At 32.2% G+C, this 12,452-nt stretch overlaps 2 long non-coding RNA genes across 2 annotated transcripts; both read left to right on the top strand.

The window, feature by feature from the left end:
* Positions 1 to 1,337: 1,337 nt before the first annotated feature.
* On the top strand, positions 1,338 to 6,897 carry LOC143066507 (uncharacterized). Its single transcript, XR_012975640.1, has 3 exons — positions 1,338 to 2,534; positions 6,395 to 6,440; positions 6,806 to 6,897. It is a non-coding gene; the product is annotated as an uncharacterized LOC143066507 (long non-coding RNA).
* On the top strand, positions 6,895 to 12,199 carry LOC143066508 (uncharacterized). Its single transcript, XR_012975641.1, has 3 exons — positions 6,895 to 6,945; positions 10,746 to 10,811; positions 12,158 to 12,199. It is a non-coding gene; the product is annotated as an uncharacterized LOC143066508 (long non-coding RNA).
* Positions 12,200 to 12,452: the final 253 nt, after the last annotated feature.

The following is a 12,452-nucleotide window of genomic DNA, read 5'->3' as shown; positions in this document are numbered from 1 at the left end:
AATGGGGAAGTTCAACTGTTTTTGGAAAGTTTTTAAATAGGCATGTTGAACTATTTTTGTAAAGTTTTTATATGGGAATGTTTAACTGCTTTTGTAAAGATTTTAAATTTGGAAGTTAAACTGGTTTTTTTTAAGTTTTTAAAGTGGGAAGTTTAATTGGTTTTGGAAAGTTTTTAAATGGGGATGTTTTACTGTTTTTGTAAATGTTTGATGTGGGGATGTTAAACTGTTTTTGTATATTTTAAATGGGGATGTTTAATTATTTTTGTAAAGTTTTTAAATGGGAATGTTTTACTGTTTTTGTAAAGTTTTTAAATTGGGAAGTTAAACTGTTTTTTTTTTAAAGTTTTTAAAAAGGGATGTTTAATTGGTTTTGTAAAGTTTTAAATGGGGAAGTTTAACTGTTTTAGGAAAGTTTTTAAAAGGGGAAGTTTAAATGTTTTTGTAAAGTTTTGAAATGGGGATGTTTAAATGCTTTTGTAAAGTTTTTAAATAGGGATGTTTAATTGGTTTTGTTAAATTTTAAATGGGGATGTTTAACTGTTTTTATAAAGTTTTTAAATGGGGAAGTTTAATTGGTTTTGTAAAGTTTTAATAAGGAAGTTTAACTGTTTTAGTAAAGTTTTTAAAAGGGGAAGTTTAATTGTTTTTGTAAAATTTTGAAATGGGGATTTTTAAATGTTTTTGTAAAGTTTTGAAATTGGGATGGGGAAGTTTAACTTTTTTTGTAAAGTTTTTAAATGTGGAAGTTTAACTGTTTTTGGAAAGGTTTTAAATAGGCATGTTGAACTATTTTTGTAAAGTTTTTAAATGGGAATGTTTAACTGTTTTTGTAAAGATTTTAAATTTGGAAGTTAAACTGTTTTTTTTTAAAGTTTTTAAAGTTGGAAGTTTAATTGTTTTTGGAAAGTTTTTAAATGGGGATGTTTTACTGCTTTTGTAAATGTTTGATATGGGGATGTTAAACTGTTTTTGTATATTTTAAATGGGGATGTTTAATTGTTTTTGTAAAGTTTTTAAATGGGGATGTTTTACTGTTTTTATAAAGTTTTTAAATTGGGAAGTTAAACTGTTTTTTTTTTAAAAGTTTTTAAAAAGGGATGTTTAATTGGTTTTGTAAAGTTTTAAATGGGGAGGTTTAACTGTTTTAGGAAAGTTTTTAAAAGGGGAAGTTTAAATGTTTTTGTAAAGTTTTGAAATGGGGATGTTTAAATGCTTTTGTAAAGTTTTTAAATAGGGATGTTTAATTGGTTTTGTAAAATTTTAAATGGGGATGTTTAACTGTTTTTATAAAGTTTTTAAATGGGGAAGTTTAACTGTTTTTGTTAAGTTTTTAAATGGATAAGTTTAACTGTTTTTGTAAAGTTTTGAAATGGGGATGTTTTACTGTTTTTGTAAAGTTTTTAAATTGGGAAGTTAAACTGTTTTTGTAAAGTTTTAAATAAGGGAAGTTTAACTGTTTTAGTAAAGTTTTGAAATGGGGAAGTTTAATTGTTTTTGTAAAGTTTTGAAATGGGATGTTTAAATGTTTTTGTAAAGTTTTGAAATTGGGATGTTTTACTGTTTTTGTAAAGTTTGAAAATAGGAATGATTAATTGGTTTTGTAAAGTTTTAAATGGGGAAGTTTAACTGTTTTAGTAAAGTTTTTAGAACGGGAAGTTTAATTGCTTTTGTAAAGTTTTTAAATGGGGATGATTTACTGTTTTTGTAAAGTTTTTAAATGGGGATGTTTAAATTTTTTTGTAAAGTTTTTAAATGGGGATGTTTTACTGTTTTTGTAAAGTTTTTGAATGGGGAAGTTTAACTATTTTTGTAAAGTTTTTAAATGGGGTTGTTTAATTGTTTTTGTAAAGTGTTTATTTTGGATATTTAACAGCTTTTGTAAAGTTTTAAATGGGGATGTTTAACTGTTTTTGTAAAGTTTTTAAATGGGGAAGTTCAACTGTTTTTGAAAAGTTTTTAATGGGGATGCTTAACTATTTTTGTAAAGTTTTTAGATGGGGATGTTTAACTGTTTTTATAAAGTTAATAAAAAAGGATGTAAATCTGTTTTTGTAAAGTTTTTAAAATGGGGATGTTATTGTTTTTTAACAAATTTTAATGGGGATGTTAAACTGATTTTATCAAAAAAATTAAATTGGTTAATTTTTATAACTTTGTGCCCCAATAATGGCATTATGTTTTTGGGTCTTTTCAATTGAAAATGATAGTCCTGCCTACAAGTGTTTGATTTATTAATGGGAATAATTTCTAGTTTTATAATTTATACATTGTTCTACAAATTTTAATTTGGGATATTTTATTGTTTTTATCGAAAGTGTAAATGGGATATTTTACTTTTCATCCATTTTAATTACCTTTTCTATTCTTTAAAAAAAATAACAACTTGGTTGGATACTTCGTGCCAAAAAGAAACTTAGAACTGGTATGTGGAAAGGAAGAGACAGGTGTATTACAGTTGGGATTTGTCTTGGTCTACAGGCACCTTTTATTCCAGATAATCCACAGTTCAGGAGGCTAGTACAAGCAAACAGGTAAGTTTATAACATTTGACTTTTTTAACATTTTTTATTACAATTTGAAGTACCTATTTTTGTTGAGATTGTGTCTTTTGTCGCAAAAGCGAGACATAGCCATCCTTCAATCAGTGGTCAGCAACGGCAGTGTCCACTAATAACCACTCTATGGTTAAAGTTTTTGAATTTTTACAACTTACACCAAAAATGGACAAGCTTGTTTATAAGCATAAAAAAATCCTGTTTATCTGTATTTGACTTTTCTGCCAGTTAACATTACATTCACTCTACAGTTAAAGTTTTAAAAGTAACTCTTAACCTATCCTGGAATTGTATCAAACTTAGACAGAAGCTTGTTAATGATCAAAAGCTAGTACATGTATCTAGAAGAAACTGTTATACTCCTTCTCCATGCTATAAAATAGCTGGGGGTTATAGTTTTTCACTTCTGTCTGTCATATTCTCTTTCATATGCTTATCTTCATATTAGAATGCAACTTAACTTTGATATATGGTTACTTGTTAAGGGAGAAATAATCCTTTTGATTTTTAGGTCACTACAATCAAGGTTAAGTTCATAATTGCCAAAAATCAAATAAAATATGAGCAGAAAAATGGGTTTAAAAATATTTCAGATACAAAAACTATGCTGTGAGTTTTGGTTTTCATATGGAGGATGTGGGGGTATTTAAGCTTATGTAGAAAAAAAAAAGATTTGATTGCTTATTTTTTTTTTCTTAATTTCAAGTGCTTTCTTACTTCATACAAAATATATGCTTTTGTTAAAGCTTTTCCACCCAAATGGAGTTATTCAAGGAAGCATTATATCTTCTTAGTTATTGTTTAGCCTGAAATGAAAGTCGCAGTATGTGACACATATTTTTAGCTCACCTGGCTCAAAGGGCAAAGTTAGCTTTTCTCATCACCCGGCGTACGGCATCCAGCGTCGTCCTCATCGTCCGTCGTCGTTAACTTTTATAAAAAATCTTCTTCTCTGAAACTACTGGGCCAAATTTAACCAAACTTAGCCACAATCCTCATTGGGTATCTAGTTTAAAAAATGTGTCCGGCGACCCGGCCAATCAACCAAAATAGAACATAGGGGTAAAATGTAGATGTTGGCTTATAACTCTGAAACTGAAACCAAAGCATTTAGAGCAAATCTGACATGGAGTTAAATTGTTTATCCAATCAAGATGTATCTGCCCTGAAATTTTCAGATGAATCAGATAACAGGTTGTTGGGTTGCTGCCCCTGAATTGGTAATTTTAAGGAAATTTTGCCGTTTTTGGTTATTATCTTGTATATAGAGATAAACTGTAAATAGCAATAATGTTGAGCAAAGTAAGATCTACAAATAAGTCAAACATGATCAAAATGGTCAGTTGACCCCTTAAGGAGTTATTGCCCTTTATAGTCATTTTTTACTAATTTTGTAATTTTTTGTAATCTTTTACAAAAATCTTCTACTCTGAAACTACTGGATCAAATTTAACCAAACTTAGCCACAATCTTTATTAGGGTATTTAGTTTACAAAATGTGTGCGGTGACCCAGCCAACCAACCAAGATGGCCACAATGGCTAAAAATATAACATAGGGGTAAAATGTATATTTTGGCTTATAACTTTGAATACAAAGCATTCAGAGCAAATCTGAAAGGGTTATATAGTAAATCAAGGCAATATCTATCTGCCTTAAAATTTTCAGATGAATTGGACAACTGGTTGTTTGGTTGCTGCCCACCAATTGGTAATTTTTAAAGAAACTTTGCCGTTTTTGGTTATTATCTTGAATACTATTATAGATAGAGATTACCTGTAAACAGCAATAATGTTCAGCAAAGTAAGATCTACAAATTAGTCAAGATGACCAAAAAATGGTAAGTTGACCCCTGAAGGAGTTATTGCCCTTTAAAGTCAATTTTTAACAATTTTCATTAATTTGGTAAATTTTGAAAATATTTTCCTTTGTAACTAAACGGCTGTTTTTTATAGTTAGAAAAAATTGTAAGTAGCAAGAATGTTCAGTAAAGAAAGATCTATAAAAACAAATCACAATCACCAAAACACAGTTTTGTCATGAATCCATCTGTGTCCTTTGTTTAATATGCACAAAGAGTTAGACCAGGGTGAGCGACACAGGCTCTTAAGAGCCTCTGATTTACTATCCGGTGGCATTTAAAGCTTTACTTTTCAGTAGGTAGAAAACCTGGATTCTTCATATCTTATATGCAGATACCTCATGTTATAAAGTTTCCATGTGTCATATGTCCAATGCCTTTGACCTCATTTTCATGGTTCAGCAACTCTGGGAACAGTTTATTTTGACATCAATATATATGTTTTAGAGGAATTACTTGAAAAAAAAAATAATTGTCAAGTGATGCTTTTGTTAAAGCTTTTCCACCCAAATGAAGTTATTCAAGGAAGCATTATATCTTCTCAGTTATTGTTTAGCCGGAAATGAAAGTCACAGTATGCGACACATAATTTTTAATATCCGGTGGCATTTAAAGCTTTATATTTCAGTGGGTAGAAAACCTGGATGCCTCATATCTTATATGCAGATATTAGTTTTCTCGTTTGAATTGTTTTACATTGTCTTATCGGGGCCTTTTATAGCTGACTATGCGGTATGGTCTTTGCTCATTGTTGAAGGCCGTACGGTGACCTATAGTTGTTAATGTCTGTGTCATTTTGGTCTTTTGTGGATTGTTGTCTCATTGACAATCATACCACATCTTCTTTTCTATACCTCATGTTATTAAGTTTCCATGTGTCATATGTCCAACACCTCATTTTTATGGTTCAGCAACCCCGGGAACAGTATATTTGACATCAAGATATATTTTGGAGTAATTACTTGAAAAAAAAATTGTCATTTGAACTTGTCACTCATTATGAGTAATAGCATTACCATTTTGATATATGGGTTCCTTGCAACTTTTACATGTTGGACAGATTGGGTTCACCTGACCGCAACCTTATTTCATGGATCCGTGAAAAATGTTAAGGATAAGTGATTAGGTCCCTTTCTCAAATACAATCAGCAGTAGGTCAAATATATGTGGTGTATTGAACAACTGTAATGGGTACATGTCAGTCTGGCAGGTTTCATCTCACCTTGATGTCATTGTCATGGTTCAATGGTTAAGTTTTGTTTCGGTCTGTTTTTCAAGTACTATTATCAACAGGTTAACTAAATTTGGTATATGGAATGATTGTTAAGGTGTATATGTCTGTCTGTCAGCTATCATCTGACCCTGACCTTATTTTCATAGAGCATTATTCAATGTCCAGCATAGTCAGCTATAAAAGGCCAAGAAATGACAAATGTAAAACAATTCAAACGAGAAAACTAACGGCCTAATTTATGTACAAAAATGAATGAAAAACAAAAGTGTGACACATCAACAAACTGTCTGACATCATCTAGTTAAACCTTTATCTGGAAAACTTTCAACATAAAATCAATGTTAAGTAAACCAACCGAGATATTTCAGAGTGTTCAATCTTGTTGTAAGTAAGGCGCATCATAAGTTATCAAATTCTTTATTACCTTGAACTTTACAGTTCATGGGTTTCAATACAAAATTTCAAATAACACAAGTAAACAGAGTTAGAAATGGTAGTTTTATTGTTTCTGTGTGTCTAGTTATTCGAGAAATTCCAAGACAACTTTTGGTTAGACTGATAGCAAACGACGGAGTTTAATAGCTCTATTGTAAACGAAACTACACCTTGAAATACCAGAACAGGAAAAAGAAACGAACGTTACGTTCGTGAACCATTATTCATTTGAAAACTTAACAGGGTTTTTGTGTGTCATGTTTCATCACTGTTTGTACCAATCATAATCTTAATTTCAATTCTGTAGGTTGCTCTTCCTAAAGCGAATATCAGGATGTCCTTCCACAGAAAAGGTAACCTTTATTTATTCTCCAAGGTCAAAAGTTGGTAATATGAAAATAGACTATTGGATTCTTGTTGGTAAAATACTAAATTATAAACACCACTAGGTATATAACTAATTACCAAAACCTTCTACTGTATTTATAATCTGGTAAAAAAAATAGGACTCAGTATGAGGACCACCATCTTTGTTTGTATGATGAGTTTATTTTGGTTATGCATTTCATTTTATTGTACATCAAAATTATAGATACTGGACTTAATTTCTTATATTTTCTCTTTTGAATGTCAGAGTTTAGATAATCCTAGGAAATATGGTTTTTTTTGTTACAAGTATATTTATACCATAAATGATTTAGATAATATTCATTCAAAGGTCACATGAACTAGAAATCACATTTAACAGAGGAAAACTTTCCAATCACACGCACATTCCAAAGTGGGTCAAGTCCACCCTTAACCTTTTTAGTAAAAGTGAGATGAAGGAGAGGCTGGTAAGACCTGTACTTTATAATGGTAAGTATTCAGCTATAGAAAGGACATTAGATAGTACTTATCAAGAAAACAGCGGGGGATATAAACTTGTTAGATTTGGAAAATTCATTTCACAATAGCCATATGAGTTTTGAACCTCCCATCTTAAAAACAAAAGATTTCTATAAGCAGATCCTATTTTAATAGACGGATCCAATGGAACTGAAGTTCTAATAAAATTGAGAATGGAAATGGGGAATGTGCCAAAGAGACAACAACCCGACCATAGAGCAGACAACAGCAGAAGGTCACCAACAGGTCTTCAATGCAACGAGAAATTCCCGCACCCGGAGGCGTCCTTCAGCTGGCCCCTAAATTAGCCTATATTCCTTAACCATTGTTGACCATTGTTAAGGAATATAGGCTAACCTACCTCCTGAAATTTGATTGAAGATAAGTAGCTAATTTGCTTTTCCCCTTCACCACTTTGGGATTTTTTGGTCATTGAATGACCCTGACGATTTTGAGATCAGCTGTTCTCTTGACTAGAAGATTGTCTGGGATCCTTGTTATGGAAGGCATTAGACTGGTGGTCTGAGATATAACTTTCATCACACCATCATTATTCTTGACTTCACTCTTCCATGTTTATCCTCTTGACCAGAAGATTGTCTAGGATCCTTCTTATGGAAGGCATTATACTGATAGTGTGAGATATAATCTTCCTCACGCCATCAGTATCCTTGAATTCAATGTTCAATGTCTATCCTCTTGACAAGAAGATTGTCTAGGATCCTTCTTATAGAAGACATTAGACTGATGGTGTGAGATATAACCATCATCACTCCACCAGTGTCCTTGACATCAATCTTCAATGTATATCCTCTTGACAAGAAGATTGTCTAGGATCCTTCTTATGGAAGGCATTATACTGATAGTGTGAGATATAACAATCATCACTCCATCAGTATCCTTGACATCAATCTTCAATGTCTATCCTCTTGACAAGAAGATTGTCTAGGATCCTTCTTATGGAAGGCATTAGACTGATAGTGTGAGATATAACCATCATCACTCCACCAGTGTCCTTGACATCAGTCTTCCATGTCTATCCTTTTGACTAGAAGATTGTCTAGGATCCTTCTTATGGAAGGCATTATACTGATAGTGTGAGATATAATCTTCCTCACTCCATCAGTGTCCTTGACATCAGTCTTCCATGTCTATCCTTTTGACTAGAAGATTGTCTAGGATCCTTCTTATGGAAGGCATTATACTGATAGTGTGAGATATAATCTTCCTCACTCCATCAGTGTCCTTGACATCAGTCTTCCATGTCTATCCTTTTGACTAGAAGATTGTCTAGGATCCTTCTTATGGAAGGCATTAGACTGATAGTGTGAGATATAATCTTCCTTACTCCATCAGTATCCTTGACATCAATCTTCCATGTTTATCCTTTTGACAAGAAGATTGTCTAGGATCCTTCTTATAAAAGACATTAGACTGATAGTGTGAGATATAACCATCATCACTCCACCAGTGTCCTTGACATCAATCTTCCATGTTAATCCTCTTGACAAGAAGATTGTCTAGGATCCTTCTTATGGAAGGCATTATACTGATAGTGTGAGATATAATCTTCCTCACTCCATCAGTATCCTTGACATCAATCTTCCATGTCTATCCTTTTGACTAGAAGATTGTCTAGGATCCTTCATATGGAAGGCATTATACTGATAGTGTGAGATATAATCTTCCTCACTCCATCAGTATCCTTGACATTAGTCTTCCATGTCTATCCTTTTGACTAGAAGATTGTCTAGGATCCTTCATATGGAAGGCATTATACTGATAGTGTGAGATATAATCTTCCTCACTCCATCAGTATCCTTGACATTAGTCTTCCATGTCTATCCTTTTGACTAGAAGATTGTCTAGGATCCTTCTTATGGAAGGCATTATACTGATAGTGTGAGCTATAACAATCATCACACCATCAGTATCCTTGACATCAATCTTCCATGTCTATCCTCTTGGCAAGAAGATTGTCTAGGATTCTTCTTATGGAAGGCATTAGACTGATAGTGTGAGATATAGTCTTCCTCACTCCATCAGTGTCCTTGACATCAATCTTCCATGTTAATCCTCTTGACAAGAAGATTGTCTAGGATCCTTCTTATGGAAGGCATCATACTGATAGTGTGAGATATAACAATCATCACTCCATCAGTATCCTTGAATTCAATGTTCAATGTCTATCCTCTTGACAAGAAGATTGTCTAGGATCCTTCTGATAGAAGGCATTAGACTGATAGTGTGAGATATAATCTTCCTCACTCCATCAGTAACCTTGACATCAATCTTCCATGTCTATCCTCTTGACAAGAAAATTGTCTAGGATTCTTCTTATGGAAGGCATTAGACTGATAGTGTGAGATATAATCTTCCTCACTCCATCAGTATCCTTGACATCAATCTTCTATGTCTATCCTCTTGACAAGAAAATTGTCTAGGATTCTTCTTATGGAAGACATTAGACTGATAGTGTGAGAAATAATCTTCCTCACTCCATCAGTATCCTTGACATCAATCTTCCATGTCTATCCTCTTGACAATAAAATTGTCTAGGATTCTTCTTATGGAAGGCATTAGACTGATAGTGTGAGATATAAGCTTCCTCACATTATCAGTATCCTGGACATCAACCATAAAAGCATGGGATGCTCTTCTCTTTTACACTTCACCAGTTTGGTGTACTGCCATGTGATGAAGCAGAAGATTTGGGTTCAGCTGTCCTCTTGACTATAATACTGTCAGGGATCATTCATATGGAATGCATTAGACTGATAGTGTGAGATATAACATTCCTCACAGCATCAGTATCTTGGACATCCATCTTCTCAATCGATCCATCACCACTATGGTTTTCTGCAATCGGATCAAGCGGAAGACCTGAGGTCAGCTATCCTCTAGACTAAAATATTTTCTAGGATCTTTCATTTGGAAGGTATAAGACTTCTAGTGTGATATACCATCTTCCTATCACAATTTTGGTTCAGCTGAACCAAAGGTCTGGAACTTCATTTCCATTGATCTGTCTATCAAAATTAATCTAGCGTTTACTTTCTCATATGGGCATAGAAGAAGTAAATCCTCCAATTTAAGCTGGTTTTTATCCCACTGTTTTCTGGTTTGACATTTTTAAGTTTTTTGTAACCATTGTTCATGAATAAAATTTTATATCAGGAAAAAAAATCTAAAAGATAAAATTTAAGATTTTATCTCAAAGGGGAAGTTTTAATTCAATGGAAGATAATTGATAGAGCATATAATATAATAAAAAAAAAAGGTTAGAATTAAAATTAAAATATTTCTTTAGAAAACTAGATTTTAGGCTGTTGACTTAAATCCATGGGAATTGTCACCCAAAAAATACAATAGTTCCTCAATTCATGGGAATTGTCACCCACAAAAATACAATTGTTCCTCAATACATTGAAATTGTTACCCACAAAAATACCATTGTTCATCAATACATGGGGAAAAAAAGTAAAATCACAAAAATACTGAACTTTGAGGAAAATTCGTAAACAAAAAGTCCCTTATCAAATGTCAAAATCAAATGATAAAACACATCAAATGAATGGACAACAACTGCTATATTCCTGACTTGGAAATTGTGACCAACAAAACTACAATTGTTCCTCAATCCATTGAAATTGTTCCCTACAAAAAATATAGGAATCCGCAATAATATACCTATAATATATATATATATGTATATTTGAACACTGATTTTTTTCTAACAATTTCGAATCATTTATCATTTTACTTTTCAGGCCAGTATTTATTATAATTTGCCATTATGGATTGATGTTTAGTAGCCATTGGAACTGACTTTTCAGGTAAGAAAGAGTATTGTAATAGTATCACCTTGTGAATGCAGCTCCTGGGACCATTTGACAGACAGCTCTCATACTTGGTAGGATTGTTTGCCATCGTGTGTAGTTGATCACCATTTTGATCCAATCATTTTTGTAAGAATTAAACCATATTTGTCTATTGTACCACAGTTACACATTGTGACAATTAATTTCCTCATTTATATAGCGCAGGGGACGTTTCATCACCGCATAGCAATCTTGATTTTATTTCAGTATTATTTTTTGACTAAATGTTTTAAAGATTTCAATTGATTACGTAGATATTATGTGTTTGTTTTGTTGAAATGTTTTCCTCCTTTTACCTTGATATGTTATAAAAGGGCCAAGTGAGCTTTTCTCATAACTTGGCGTCCGTTGTCTGATGTTATCCGTCGTCGGCTGTTAACTTTTACAAAAATGTTATCCTCACAAACTACTGGGCCAAATTCAACTAAACTTCCCCACAATCATCAATGTGGTATCCAGTTTGAAAAATGTGTTTGATGACTAAGCCCGCTTGCCAAGATGGATGACAGTGCTAAAATATAACATGGGGGTAAAATGTAGATGTTGGCTTATATCTCAAAAACCAAATCATTTAGAGCAAATCTGAATGAGGTGAAATTGTTCAGATGAATCAAACAACCTATTATTAGGTTGCTGCCCCTGAATTGGTGATTTCGGTTATTTTCTTGAATATTATTATAGACAGAAATTAACTGTAAACAGTGATAATATTCAGAAAGTAAGATCTACAAAAAGGTTAACATGACCGAAATGGTCAATTGACCCTTAACGAGATATTGCCTTTAAAGTGAATTTTTAACAATTTGTAAATGTTTGTAATAATGACGCCTTTTGAGCCACTGTGTTGTACCTCAGTTGAAACGCTTTGACTACGAAATGTCTGCATCAGACTTAATAAAATTTGTATCCAATATTAAAAGGATATTCATAAGAATATCTGACTAAAATGTATTTGATAAAATATTTGTTTTTCTTAATGCATGAATACTTTGGAGCATATTTTCAGCATTTAATTGAAAAATCCTATGCAAATCAAGTATGCAAAAAAAAAATCCATTGAGGAAAGAGTTAAAGTAAATTTTTAACAATTTTTCATAAATTTTTGTAGTCTTTTACAAAAGTCTTCTGAAACTAAAGCAAAAGTATAACGGTTGCTTTATTCCATGTATCAATTGTATATAAACATATCAGGTGAGCGACAAAGGCTTCTTGGAGCCTCAAGATCTATATATAATGTACTTTAATATACCAACAGCGGTATTTTTAACAATTTTAATTGACCAAGACTTTTCATATTCCAGGGTACAGCATTACAGCTTGTCCATAAGGATTTATGACTTTTAGGTAAGAAAAAGCTGTTACAAAGATTTATGAACTTTTTGTATTTAAATAACATGTACATGAATTGATTTTTATAATCTTTTCTTTTTACAATTCGACATTTTTTTAAAAGGATGTGTCAAGATCTAGGAAGGCAAAACAGATTACTTTAGGAAGTGTCTTTCTTTTGTTATCAAGAGTTGTCAAATTTTATTTGGTTAAAAAGTTTGCAGTTCAAAATGTATGACAATGAATCACTATAGTATTTGATGAAAA

Source organism: Mytilus galloprovincialis, chromosome 3 (genome assembly GCF_965363235.1).
Source record: "Mytilus galloprovincialis chromosome 3, xbMytGall1.hap1.1, whole genome shotgun sequence".
NCBI lineage: Eukaryota > Metazoa > Mollusca > Bivalvia > Mytilida > Mytilidae > Mytilus > Mytilus galloprovincialis.
This window is presented reverse-complemented; position numbering and strand designations above follow the sequence as displayed.